A 16,595-nucleotide genomic window follows, 5' to 3' on the forward strand; every position below is an offset into this window, starting at 1 on the left:
GGCCTCTACCTGAACGAACACACAGAAACTGAAATGTTGACCACACCCTGACTGAACACACAGAATCTGTCCCACTGGCAACAACTGACCGAACACACAGAAACTGACCCACAGACCACAACATGACCGAGCACACAGAAACTGACCCACTGAACACAACCTGACCGAGCACACAGTAACTGACAGGCTCAACACAACCTGACCGAACACACAGAAACTGACCCACTGGACACATCATGACCGAGCACACAGTAACTGACAGGCTCAACACAACCTGACCAAGCACACAGAAGATGACCCACTGACCACAACCTGCCAGACCACACAGAAACTGACCCACAGACTACAACAAGACAGAACACACAGAAACTGACACACTCTCCACAACCTGACCGATCACACAGTAACTGATCCACTCTCCACAACCTGACCGAACACACAGAAACTGACCCGTTGACCAGAATCTGATCATAATCACAGAAACTGTCCCACTGTCCACAACATGACCGATCACACAGAAACTGACCCACTGACCACAAATTGACAAAAGACACAGGAAAAGTCCCACTGGCCACAACCTGACCGAACACACAGAAACTGACCCACTGACCACAAACTGACCGAACACACAGAAACTGAAACACTGAACACAACCAGACCGAGCACACAGTAGCTGACCCACTGAACACAACCTGACCGAAAACACAGAAACTTACCCATTGACCAGAAGCTGATCGTAAACACAGAAACTGACGAACTGTCCACAACCTAACCGATCACACAGAAACTGACCCACTGACAACAAACTGATTGAAAACACAGGAAAAGTCCCACTGGCCACAACCTGCCCGAAAACACAGAAACTGACCCACTGAACACAACCTGAACGAACACACAGAAACTGACCTATTACCAAACACTGACCAAAAAGACAGACACTGACCAACTGACCACAACTCGACCAAGCACACAGAAACTGACCCACTGACCACAACTTGACTGAACACACTGAAACTTACCCACTGACCACATGCTGACAGAACACACAGAAACTGACAAACTGAACACAACCTGACCGATAACAAAGAAACTGACACACTGTCCACAACCTGAACGAACACTCAGAAACTGAGCGACTGACCACAACATAGCCGAACACACAGAAACTAAAGTATTGACGACAAGCTCACTGAAAACACAGAAACTGACCCACTGACCACAACCTCAGCTAACCCACAGAAACTGACCTACTGACCACAATCTGACCGAACACTCAGAACCTGACCCACTGACCACAAGCTGACTGAACACAACGAAACTGACACACTGACCACAACCTGTCTGAACGCACAACAACTGACCCTCTGAAGACAACCTGTCCTAACACATGGAAAATGACCCACTGACTACAACCTGACAGAGCACACAGTAACTGACCCACTGACCAGAACCTGGACGAATACACAGAAACTGACCCACAGACCAGAAGCTGCCCAAATCCACAGAAACTAACCCACTGACCACGACCTCTCCGAACACACAAATACTGACACACAGACAACAACCAGACCGAGCACACATTAACTGATCCACTGACCACAACTTGACAGAACACACAGAAACTGAACCACAGACCACAAACAGACTGATCACGCAGAAACTGACACACAGACCACAATCTGACCGAACGCACTGAAACTGACCCACTGACCACAACATGTTCGAAAGCACAGAAAATGAAGCACTGACCACAAACAGACCGAGCATAATGAAACTGACATACTGAAAACAATCTGACCGAACACACAGAAACTGATCCACTGAACATGACCGGACCAAACACACAGTAACAGAAATACTGAACGCCACCTGACCGAACACACAGAAACTGACACGCTGGCTAGAAGCTGAGCGAACACACAGAAACTGACCCACTGAAAACAACCTGACCGATCACACATTAACTGACGCACTGACCACATAAAGACCGAGCACACAGTAACAGACATACTGAACGCCACCTGACCGAACACACAGAAACTGACCCACTGAACACGATCGGACCAAACACACAGTAACAGACATACTGAACGCAACCTGACCGAACACACAGAAACTGACACGCTGCCCGGAAGCTGACCGAAACCACAGAAACTGACCCACAGAAAACAACCTCACCGATCACACAGAAACTGACCCACAGACCACAACCTGACCGATCACACAGAAACTGACCCACTGACCAGAACCTGACCAAACAGACAGAAACTGACCCACAGACCACAACCTGACCGATCACACATAAACTGACCCACTGGCCACAACCTGACCAAACAGACAGAAACTGACCCACAGACGACAACATGATTGAACACACAGAAACTGACCCACTGACCTCAACCAGACCGAGCACACAGTAACAGGCATGTTGAACACAACCTGACTGAACACACTGAAACTGACCTGCTGACCAGAAGCTGACCGGAAACAGAGAAATTGACCCACTGCACACAACCTAACTGATCACACAGAAACTGACCCACTGACCACAAACCGAACAAACACACAGAAACTGACCCACTGACCACAACTTGACCGAACACACTGAAACTTACCCACTGACCACATGCTGACAGAACACACAGAAACTGACAAACTGAACACAACCTGACCGATCACAAAGAACCTGAGACACTGTCCACAACCTGAACGAAAACTCAGAAACTGAGCTAATGACCACAACACAGCCGGACACTCAGAAACTAAAGTATTGACGCCAAGCTGACCGAACACTCAGAACCTGACCCACTGACCACAAACTGACCGAACACAAAGAAACTGAGCTAATGACCACAACACAGCCGGACACTCAGAAACTAAAGTATTGACGCCAAGCTGACCGAACACTCAGAACCTGACCCACTGACCACAAACTGACCGAACACAAAGAAACTGACACACAGACCACAACCTGTCCGAACACAAAACAACTCACACTCTGACCACAACCTGTCCGAACACATGGAAATGACCCACTGACCACAAACTGACAGAGCATACAGTAACAGACCCACTGACCAGAACCTGGCCGAATACACAGAAAATGACCCACAGACCAGAAACAGACTGATCACGCAGAAACTGACCAACAGACCACTCCCTGACCGAAAACACAGAAACTGACCCACTGAACACAACATGACCAAACACACAGAAACTGTTCAAATGACCACAACCAGACCGAACACATAGAAAGAGACCCACTGACCACAATCTGACCGACCACACTGAAACTGACCCACTGACCACAACTTGTTCGAAAACACAGAAAATGAAGCACTGACCACAACTAGACCGAGCATAATGTGACTGACATACTGAAAATATCCTGACCGAACACACAGAAACTGAGCTACTGACCACAACCTGACCAAGCACACAGAAACTGAACGACTAATCACAACCTGACCGAACACACAGAAACTGACACGCTGGCCAGAAGCTGACCGAACACACAGAAACTGACCCACTGAAAACAACCTGATCGATCACACAGAAACTGACCCACTGACCACAACCTGGCCGATCACACAGAAACTGTCCCACTGGCCACAACCTGACCAAACAGACAGAAACTGACCCACAGACGACAACATGACTGAACATACAGAAACTGACCCACTTTCCACAACCAGACCGAGCACACAGAAACTGACCCACTGCCCGCAATCTGACCAAACAGACAGAAACTAACCCACAGACGACAACATGACTGAACACAAAGAAACTGATCCACTGACCACAACCAGACCGAGCACACCGTAAGTGACCCAATGAACACAACCTGAATGAACACACAGAAACTGACATATTGACCACAACCTGACCGTACACACAGAATCTGACCCATTAACATAAACCTGACCGAACACACAGAAACTGGCCCACAGACCACAACCTGACCAAACGCACAGAAACTGAACGACTAATCACAACCTGACCGAACACACAGAAACTGACCCACTGCCCACAATCTGACCAAACAGACAGAAACTGACCCACAGACGACAACATGACTGAACACACAGAAACTGATCCACTGACCACAAACAGACCGAGCACACAGTAAGTGACCCAATGAACACAACCTGACCGAACACACAGAAACTGACACGCTGACCAGAAGCTGACCGGAAACAGAGAAATTGACCCACTGCACACAACCTAACTAATCACACAGAAACTGACCCACTGACCACAAACTGAACAAACACACAGAAACTGATCCACTGTCCACAACCTGACCGAACACACAGAATCTGACCCACTAACATAAACCTGACCGAACACACAGAAACTGACACACAGACCACAACCTGATCGTACACACAGAAACTGACCAACTGAACTCAGCCTGAGTGAAAGCACAGAAACTGTCCCACTGACCACAGCCTGAACAAACATAAATAAATAACCCACTGGCCACAATTTGACCGAACACACAGAAACTGACCCAATGAACACAACCTGTCCGAACACGCAGAAACTGACCCACAGACTACAACAAGACCGAACACACAGAAGCTGTCCCACTGACCACAACCTGTTCGAACACACACAAACTGACCCACTGACCACAAGTCGACCGAGCACAAAGATACTGTGCCATTGACCACAACCTGACCGAGCACAAAGTAACTGACAGACTGAACACAACCTGACCGAGCGCACAGAAACAGACCCACTGACCAATACCTGTCCGAACACATAGAAACTGAACCACAGACTACAACCAGACAGAACACACTGATACTGACCCACTGACCACAAACTGACCGATCACACAGTAACTAATGCACTGACCACAAACTGTCCATCACAAAGAAACTGAACCACTGACCATAACCTGACCGAACACACAGAAACTGAACTACTGACCACAACCTGACTGAACACACACAAACTGACCCACTGACCACAAGGTGAACGAGCACACAGAAACTGACACATTGATCACAGAAACTGACTCAGTGCCCAAAAACTGACTGATCACACAGAAACTGACCCACTGACCACAACATAACTGAACACACAGATACTGACCCACTGACCACAACCTGACCGAACACACAGAAACTGATCCACTCACCACAACCTGTCCGAAAACACAGAAACTGACCCACTGACGTCAAAAAGACCGAGCACACAGCAACTGACACAATGAACACAAACTGACCAAACACACAGAAACTGAACCAATGACCACAACCTGTCCGAACATGCAGAAACTGACCCAAAGACTACAACCATACCGAACACACAGAAACTGACCCACTGACCACAACCTGTCCGAACACGCAGAACCTGACCCAATGAACACAGCCTGACCAAACACACAGAAACTGAACCAATGACCACAACCTGTCCGAACACGCAGAAACTGACCCAAAGACTACAACCATACCGAACACACAGAAACTGACCCACTGACCACAACCTGACCGAACACGCAGAAATTGACCCACTGACCATAACATGAGAGATCACACACAAACTGACCCACTGATGACAAAGTCTCCGAAAACAAAGAAACTGACCCACTCAAAAGAATCTGTCCGAACACACAGAAACTGAACCACAGACAACAACCTGTCCGAGCACACAGTAACTGACCCACTGAACACAAACTGACCGAACACACAGAAACTGCCCCACAGACCACAACCTGACTGAACACACCGAAACTGACCCACTGACCACAAACTGTACAAACACACAGAAACTGACCCACTGACCACAACCAGACCGAGCACACAGTAACTGATCCACTGAACACAAACTGACAGAACACACAAATGCTGCCACACTGACCACTACCTGAATGAACAAACAGAAACTGAACCACTGACCACAAACTGTCCGAAAACACAGAAACTGACACAATGAAAACAACTTGACCGAACACAAAGAAAATTACCCAGTGACCACAACCAGACCAAACACAAAGACTCTGACCCACTGACCAAGCTTGTCGGCACACACAGAAACTGACCCACTGACCACAACCTGTCCGAAGACACAGTAACTGACGTATTGACAAAAACCTGACCAAACACACAGGAACTAACAGCTGACCACAAATTGACCGAACACACAGAAACTGACCCACTGACCACAACCTGTCCGAACACACATTAACTGACCTACTGACAACAACCTGACCAAACACACAGGAACTTAACAGCTGACAAAAAACTGAACGAACACACAGAAACTGACCCACTGACCTCAAATAGACAGAGCACACAATAATTGCCCCACTGAACATAACCTGACCGAACACACAGAGACTGTCCCACTGACCAGGAGCTGACCGAAAACACAGAAATTGACCCACTGACCACATCCTGACTGAACACGCAGAAGCAGAAACACTGACCACAACCTGACCGAACACTCAGAAACTGATCCACCGACCACAACCTGACCGATCACACAGAAACTGACCCATTGACCACAACCTGACCGAACACACAGAAACTGACCCATTGACCACAAGCTGACCGAACACACTGAAACTGACTCACTGACCACAACCTGACGGAACACAGAGAAACTGTCCTACTGGCCACAAGCTAACCGAACACACAGAGGCTGACCCAATGACCACAACCTGAACACACACACAGAAACTGACCCACTGGCCACAACCTGAACGAACACACAGAAACTGAAATATTGACCACACCCTGACTGAACACACAGAATCTGTCCCACTGGCAACAACTGACCGAACACACAGAAAGTGACCCACTGAACACAACATGACCGAGCACACAATAACTGGCAGGCTCAACACAACCTGACCAAGCACACAGAAGATGACCCACTGACCACAAGCTGTCAGACCACACAGAAACTGACCCACAGACTAAAACAAGACAGAACACACAGAAACTGACACACTCTCCACAACCTGAACGATCACACAGTAACTGATCCACTCTCCACAACCTGACCGAACACACAGAAACTGACCCGTTGACCAGAAGCTGACCATAAACACAGAAACTGACCCACTGTCCACAACATGACCGATCACACAGAAACTGACCCACTGACCACAAGTCGACCGAGCACAAAGAAACTGACCCACTGACCACAACCTGATCGAACACACACAAACTGACCCACTGACCACAAGTCGACCGAGCACAAAGAAACTGTGCCATTGACCACAACCTGACCGAGCACAAAGTAACTGACAGACTGAACACAACCTGACCGAGCGCACAGAAACAGACCCACTGACCAATACCTGTCCGCACACATAGAAACTGAACCACAGACTACAACCAGACAGAACACACTGATACTGACCCACTGACCACAAACTGACCGATCACACAGTAACTAATGCACTGACCACAAACTGTCCATCACAAAGAAACTGAACCACTGACCATAACCTGACCGAACACACAGAAACTGAACTACTGACCACAACCTGACCGAACACACACAAACTGACCCACTGAACACAAGGTTAACGAGCACACAGAAACTGACACATTGATCACAGAAACTGACTCAGTGTCCAAAAACTGACTGATCACACAGAAACTGACCCACTGACCACAACATAACTGAACACACAGATACTGACCCACTGACCACAACCTAACCGAACACACAGAAACTGATCCACTGATCACAACCTGTCCGAAAACAAAGAAACTGACCCACAGACGTCAAAAAGACCGAGCACACAGCAACTGACCCAATGAACACAAACTGACCAAACACACAGAAACTGAACCAATGCCCACAACCTGTCCGAACACGCAGAAACTGACCCAAAGACTACAACCATACCGAACACACAGAAACTGACCCACTGACCACAACCTGACCGAACACGCAGAAATTGACCCACTGACCATAACATGAGAGATCACACACAAACTTACCCACTGATGACAAAGTCTCCGAAAACAAAGAAACTGACCCACTCAAAAGAATCTGTCCGAACACACAGAAACTGAACCACAGACAACAACCTGTCCGAGCACACAGTAACTGACCCACTGAACACAAACTGACCGAACACACAGAAACTGCCCCACAGACCACAACCTGACTGAACACACCGAAACTGACCCACTGACCACAAACTGTACAAACACACAGAAACTGACCCACTGACCACAACCAGACCGAGCACACAGTAACTGATCCACTGAACACAAACTGACAGAACACACAAATGCTGCCACACTGACCACAACCTGAATGAACAAACAGAAACTGAACCACTGACCACAAACTTTCCGAAAACACAGAAACTGACACAATGAAAACAACATGACCGAACACAAAGAAAATTACCCAGTGACCACAACCAGACCAAACACAAAGACTCTGACCCACTGACCAAGCTTGTCGGCACACACAGAAACTGACCCACTGACCACAACCTGTCCGAACACACAGTAACTGACGTATTGACAAAAACCTGACCAAACACACAGGAACTAACAGCTGACCACAAATTGACCGAACACACAGAAACTGACCCACTGACCACAACCTGTCCGAACACACATTAACTGACCTACTGACAACAACCTGACCAAACACACAGGAACTTAACAGCTGACAAAAAACTGAACGAACACACAGAAACTGACCCACTGACCTCAAATAGACAGAGCACACAATAATTGCCCCAATGAACATAACCTGACCGAACACACAGAGACTGTCCCACTGACCAGGAGCTGACCGAAAACACAGAAATTGACCCACTGACCACATCCTGACTGAACACGCAGAAGCAGAAACACTGACCACAACCTGACCGAACACTCAGAAACTGATCCACCGACCACAACCTGACCGATCACACAGAAACTGACCCATTGACCACAACCTGACCGAACACACAGAAACTGACCCATTGACCACAAGCTGACCGAACACACTGAAACTGACTCACTGACCACAACCTGACGGAACACAGAGAAACTGTCCTACTGGCCACAAGCTAACCGAACACACAGAGGCTGACCCAATGACCACAACCTGAACACACACACAGAAACTGACCCACTGGCCACAACCTGAACGAACACACAGAAACTGAAATATTGACCACACCCTGACTGAACACACAGAATCTGTCCCACTGGCAACAACTGACCGAACACACAGAAAGTGACCCACAGACCACAACATGACCGAGCACACAGAAACTGACCCACTGAACACAACATGACCGAGCACACAATAACTGGCAGGCTCAACACAACCTGACCAAGCACACAGAAGATGACCCACTGACCACAAGCTGTCAGACCACACAGAAACTGACCCACAGACTAAAACAAGACAGAACACACAGAAACTGACACACTCTCCACAACCTGAACGATCACACAGTAACTGATCCACTCTCCACAACCTGACCGAACACACAGAAACTGACCCGTTGACCAGAAGCTGACCATAAACACAGAAACTGACCCACTGTCCACAACATGACCGATCACACAGAAACTGACCCACTGACCACAAGTCGACCGAGCACAAAGAAACTGACCCACTGACCACAACCTGATCGAACACACACAAACTGACCCACTGACCACAAGTCGACCGAGCACAAAGAAACTGTGCCATTGACCACAACCTGACCGAGCACAAAGTAACTGACAGACTGAACACAACCTGACCGAGCGCACAGAAACAGACCCACTGACCAATACCTGTCCGCACACATAGAAACTGAACCACAGACTACAACCAGACAGAACACACTGATACTGACCCACTGACCACAAACTGACCGATCACACAGTAACTAATGCACTGACCACAAACTGTCCATCACAAAGAAACTGAACCACTGACCATAACCTGACCGAACACACAGAAACTGAACTACTGACCACAACCTGACCGAACACACACAAACTGACCCACTGAACACAAGGTTAACGAGCACACAGAAACTGACACATTGATCACAGAAACTGACTCAGTGTCCAAAAACTGACTGATCACACAGAAACTGACCCACTGACCACAAGCTGTCAGACCACACAGAAACTGACCCAAAGACTAAAACAAGACAGAACACACAGAAACTGACACACTCTGCACAACCTGAACGATCACACAGTAACTGATCCACTCTCCACAACCTGATCGAACACACAGAAACTGACCCGTTGACCAGAAGCTGACCATAAACACAGAAACTGACCCACTGTCCACAACATGACCGATCACACAGAAACTGACCCACTGACCACAAATTGACCAAAGACACAGGAAAAGTCCCACTGGCCACAACCTGACCGAACACACAGAAACTGACCCACTGACCACAAACTGACTGAACACACAGAAACTGAAACACTGAACACAACCAGACCGAGCACACAGTAGCTGACCCACTGAACACAACCTGACCGAACACACAGAAACTTACCCGTTGACAAGAAGCTGATCGCAAACACAGAAACTGACCCACTGAACACAACCTGAACGAACACACAGAAACTGACCTGTTAACAAACACTGACCAAAAAGACAGAAACTGACCCACTGACCACAACTCGACCAAGCACACAGAAACTGACCCAGTGAGCACAACTTGACTGAACATACTGAAACTGACCCACTGACCACATGCTGACAGAACACACAGGATCTGACAAACTGAACACAACCTGACCGATCACACAGAGACTGACACACTGTCCACAACCTGAGCGAACACTCAGAAACTGAGCTACTGACCACAACATAGCCGATCACTCAGAAACTATGTATTGACGACAAGCTGACTGAAAACACAGAAACTGACCCACTGACCACAACCTCACCTAACCAATAGAAACTGACCTGCTGACCACAATCTGACCGAACACTCAGAACCTGACCCACTGACCACAAGCTGAGTGAACACAACGAAACTGACACACTGAACACAACCTGTCTGAACGCCCAACAACTGACCCTCTGAAGACAACCTGTCCGAACACATGGAAAATTACCCACTGACTACAACCTGACAGAGCACACAGTAACTGAACCACTGACCAGAACCTGGACGAATACACAGAAACTCACCCATAGACCAGAAGCTGCCCAAACCCACCGAAACTAACCCACTGAACACGACCTCTCCGAACACACAAATACTGACACACAGACAACAACCAGACCGAGCACACACTAACTGATCCACTGACCACAACCTGACAGTACACACAGAAACTGAACCCCAGACCACAAACAGACTGATCACGCAGAAACTGACACACAGACCACAATCTGACCGAACACACTGAAACTGACCCACTGACCACAACATGTTCGAAAACACAGAAAATGAAGCACTGACCACAACCAGACCGAGCATAATGTACCTGACATACTGAAAACAACCTGACCGAACACCCAGAAACTGACCCACTGAACGCGACCGGACCAAACACACAGTAACAGACATACTGAACGCCACCTGACCGAACACACAAAAACTGACACGCTGGCCAGAAGCTGACCGAACACACAGAAACTGACCCACTGAAAACAACCTGACCGATCACACAGAAACTGACCCACTGACCACAAACAGACCGAGCACACAATAACAGACATACTGAACGCCACCTGACCGAACACACAGAAACTGACACGCTGCCCAGAAGCTGACCGAACACGCAGAAACTGACACACTGAAAACAAACTGACCGATCACACAGAAACTGTCCCACTGACCACAACCTGACCGATCACACAGAAACTGACACACTGGCCACAACCTGACCAAACAGACAGAAACTGACCCACAGACGACAACATGACTCAACACACAGAAACTGACCCACTGACCGCAACCAGACCGAGCACACAGTAACAGGCATGTTGAACACAACCTGACCGAACACACTGAAACTGACCCGCTGACCAGAAGCTGACCGGAAACAGAGTAATTGACCCACTGCACACAACCTAACTGATCACACAGAAACTGACCCACTGACCACAAACTGAACAAACACACAGAAATTGACCCACTGACCACAACTTGACTGAACACACTGAAACTGACCCACTGACCACATGCTGACAGAACACACAGAAACTGACAAACTGAACACAACATGACCGATCACAAAGAACCTGAGACATTGTCCACAACCTGAACGAACACTCAGAAACTGAGCTACTGACCATAACATAGCCGAACACTCGGAAACTAAAGTATTGACGCCAAGCTGACTGAAAACACAGAAACTGACCCACTGACCACAAACTCACCTAACCTACAGAAACTGACCTACTGACCACAACCTGACCAAACACTCAGCACCTGACCCACTGATCACAAACTGACCGAACACAAAGAAACTGACACACAGACCACAACCTGTCCGAACACAAAACAACTGACCCTCTGACCACAACCTGTCCGAACACATGGAAAATGACCCACTGACCACAAACTGACAGAGCTCACAGTAACTGACCCACTGACCAGAACCTGGCCGAATACACAGAAACTGACCCACAGACCAGAAACATACTGATCACGCAGAAACTGACCCACAGACCACTACCTGACCGAAAACACAGAATCTGACCCACTGAACACAACATGACCAAACACACAGAAACTGTCCCACTGACCACAACCAGTCCGAACACACAGAAACAGACCCACTGACCACAATCTGACCGACCACACTGACACTGACCAACCGACCACAACTTGTTCGAAAACACAGAAAATGAAGCACTGACCACAACTAGACTGAGCATAATGCGACTGACATACTGAAAATATCCTGACCGAACACACAGAAACTGACCCACTGACAACAACGTGACCAAACACACAGAAACTGAACGACTAATCACAACCTGACCGAACACACAGAAACTGACACGCTGGCCAGAAGCTGACCGAACACACAGAAACTGACACACTGAAAACAACCTGATCGATCACAAAGAAACTGACCCACTGACCACAACGTGGCCGATCACACAGAAACTGACCCACTTGCCACAACCTGACCAAACAGACAGAAACTGACCCACAGACGACAACATGACTGAACATACAGAAACTGACCCACATTCCACAACCAGACCGAGCACACAGAGACTGACCCACTGCCCACAATCTGACCAAACAGACAGAAACTGACCCACAGACGACAACATGACTGAACACACAGAAACTGACCACTGAGCACAACCAGACCGAGCACACAGTAAGTGACCCAATGAACACAACCTGACCGAACACACAGAAACCGACACGCTGACCAGAAGCTGACCGGAAACAGAGAAATTGATCCACTGCACACAACCTAACTAATCACACAGAAACTGACCCACTGACCACAAACTGAACAAACACACAGAAACTGATCCACTGACCACAAACTGAACGAACACACAGTAACTGACATATTGACCACAACCTGACTGAACAACCAGAATCTGACCCAATAACATAAACCTGACCGAACACATAGAAACTGACCCACAGACCACAACCTGACCGTACACACAGAAACTGACCAATTGACCACAGCCTGAGCGAAAGCACAGAAACTGTCCCACTGACCAAAACCTGAACATACATAAATAAATAACACACTGGCCAGAATTTGACCGAACACACAGAAATTGAGCCACTGACCACAACCTGAACATACACACAGAAACTGACCCAATGAACACAACCTGTCCGAACACGCAGAAACTGACCCACAGACTACAACCTGATCGAACACAGACAAACTGACCCACTGACCACAAGTCGACCGAGCACAAAGAAACTGTGCCATTGACCACAACCTGACCGAGCACAAAGGAACTGACAGACTGAACACAACCTGACCGAGCGCACAGAAACAGGCCCACTGACCACTACCTGTCCGAACACATAGAAACTGACCCACAGACTACAACCAGGCAGAACACACTGATACTGACCCACTGACCATAAACTGACCGATCACACAGTAACTAATCCGCTGACCACGAACTGTCCATCACACAGAAACCTAACCAATGACCATAACCTGACCGAGCACACAGAAACTGAACTACTGACCACAACCTGACCGAACACACACAAACTGACCCACTGACCACAAGGTGAACGAGCACACAGAAACTGACACATTGGCCACAGCCTGAACAAACGCACAGAAACTGACTCAGTGTCCAAAAACTGACTGATCACGCAGAAACTGACCCACTGATCACAATATAACTGAACACACAGATACTGACCCACTGACCACAACCTGACCGAACACAGAGAAACTGATCCACTGACCACAACCTGTCCGAAAACACAGAAACTGACACACTGATGTCAAAAAGACCAAGCACACAGCAACTGACCCACTCAACACAACCTGACCAAACAGACAGAAACTGAACCAATGACCACAACATGTCCGAACATGCATAAACTGACCCAAAGACTACAACCACACCGAACACACAGAAACTGACCCACTGACCACAACCTGACCGAACACGCAGAAATTGACACACTGACCATAACATGACAGACCACACAGAAACTGACCCACTGATGACAAAGTCTCCGAAAACAAAGAAACTGACCCACTCAAAAGAATCTGTCCGAAAACACAGAAACTGAACCACAGACCACAAACTGTCGGAGCACACAGTAACTGGCACACTGACCACAACCTGACTGAACAAACAGAAACTGAACCACTGACCACAAACTCTCCGAAAACACAGAAACTGACACAATGACAACAACATGACCGAACACACAGAAACTGACCCACTGACCACAACCTGTCCGAACACACAGTAACTGACGTATTGACAAAAACCTGATCAAACACACAGGAACTAACAGCTGACCACAAGCTGACCGAACACACAGAAACTGACCCACTGACCACAACCTGTCCGAACACACATTAACTGACCTACTGACAACAACCTGACCAAACACACAGGAACTTAACAGCTGACACACTGACCTCAAATAGACAGAGCACACAATAATTGCCCCACTGAACATAACCTGACCGAACACACAGAGACTGTCCCACTGACCAGGAGCTGACCGAAAACACAGAAATTGACCCACTGACCACATCCTGACTGAACACGCAGAAGCAGAAACACTGACCACAACCTGACCGAACACTCAGAAACTGATCCACTGACCACAAACTGACTGAACGCACAAAAACTGACCCACTGAACACAACCTGACCGATCACACAGAAACTGACCCACTGACCACAACCTGACCGAACACACAGAAACTGACCCGCTCACCAGAAGCTGACCGTAATCTCAGAATTTGATCCACTGAACACAAACCGACCCAGGACACAGTAACTGATCCATTGAACACAACCTGACCGAACACACAGAAACTGACCCACTGACCACAACCTGACCAAAAACACAGATAATGACCTACTGACCACAACCTGTCCGAAAACACAGGAAATGACGCACTGCCCACAACCAGACCGAGCACACAGTTACTGACCCAATGAACACAACCTGACCGAACACACAGAAACTGACCCACTGACCAGAAGCTGACCGGTAACGGAGAAATTGACCCACTGAACACAACCTAACTGATCACGCAGAAACTGACCCACTGACCACAAACTGAACAAACGCACAGAAACTGATCCACTGACCACAAACTGAACGAACACACAGAAACTGATATGTTGACCACAATCTGACCGAAGATAGCGTATCTGACCCACAGACCACAACCTGACCGAACACACAGAAACTGACCCACTGACCACAATCTGAACAAACACACAGAAACTGACCCAATGAACACAACCTGTCCGAACACGCAGAAGCTGACCCACAGATTACTACCAGACTGAACGCACAAAACTGACCCACTGACCACAACCTGACCGAATACACGCAAACTGACCAACTGACCACAAGTCGACCGAGCAGAATGAAACTGAGCCATTGACCACAATCTGACCGAGCACAAATAAACTGAGCCATTGACCACAACCTGACCGAGCACACAGTAACTAACATACTGAAAACAACCTGACAGAGCACACAGAAACTGACGAACTGATATCTACCTGTCCGAACACATAGAAACTGACACACAAATTACAACCAGACAGAACACACTGATACTGACCAACTGACCATAACCTGACCGATCACACAGTATCTAATCCCCTGACCACAACCTGTCCGAAAATACAGAAACTGAACCACTGACCAAAAACTGCGCGAGAACACAGAAACTGAACTACTGACCACAACCTGACCGAACACACAGAAGCTGACCCACTTACCACAAGGTAAACGAGCACACAGAAGCTGACCCATTGACCACAGCCTGACCATAAACACAGAAACTGACCCAATGTCCAAAATCTGACCAAAGACACATAAACTGACCCACCGACCACAACGTGACCGAACACACAGAAACTGACGCATTGAAATCAAACTGACTGAACACAATGAAACTGACCCACTGTCCACAACCTAAC

This window comes from Somniosus microcephalus, unplaced genomic scaffold, assembly GCF_052327205.1.
Source record: "Somniosus microcephalus isolate GS21.2 unplaced genomic scaffold, FLI_Smic_1.0 unresolved_chr6, whole genome shotgun sequence".
NCBI classification, from domain to species: Eukaryota; Metazoa; Chordata; class Chondrichthyes; order Squaliformes; family Somniosidae; genus Somniosus; species Somniosus microcephalus.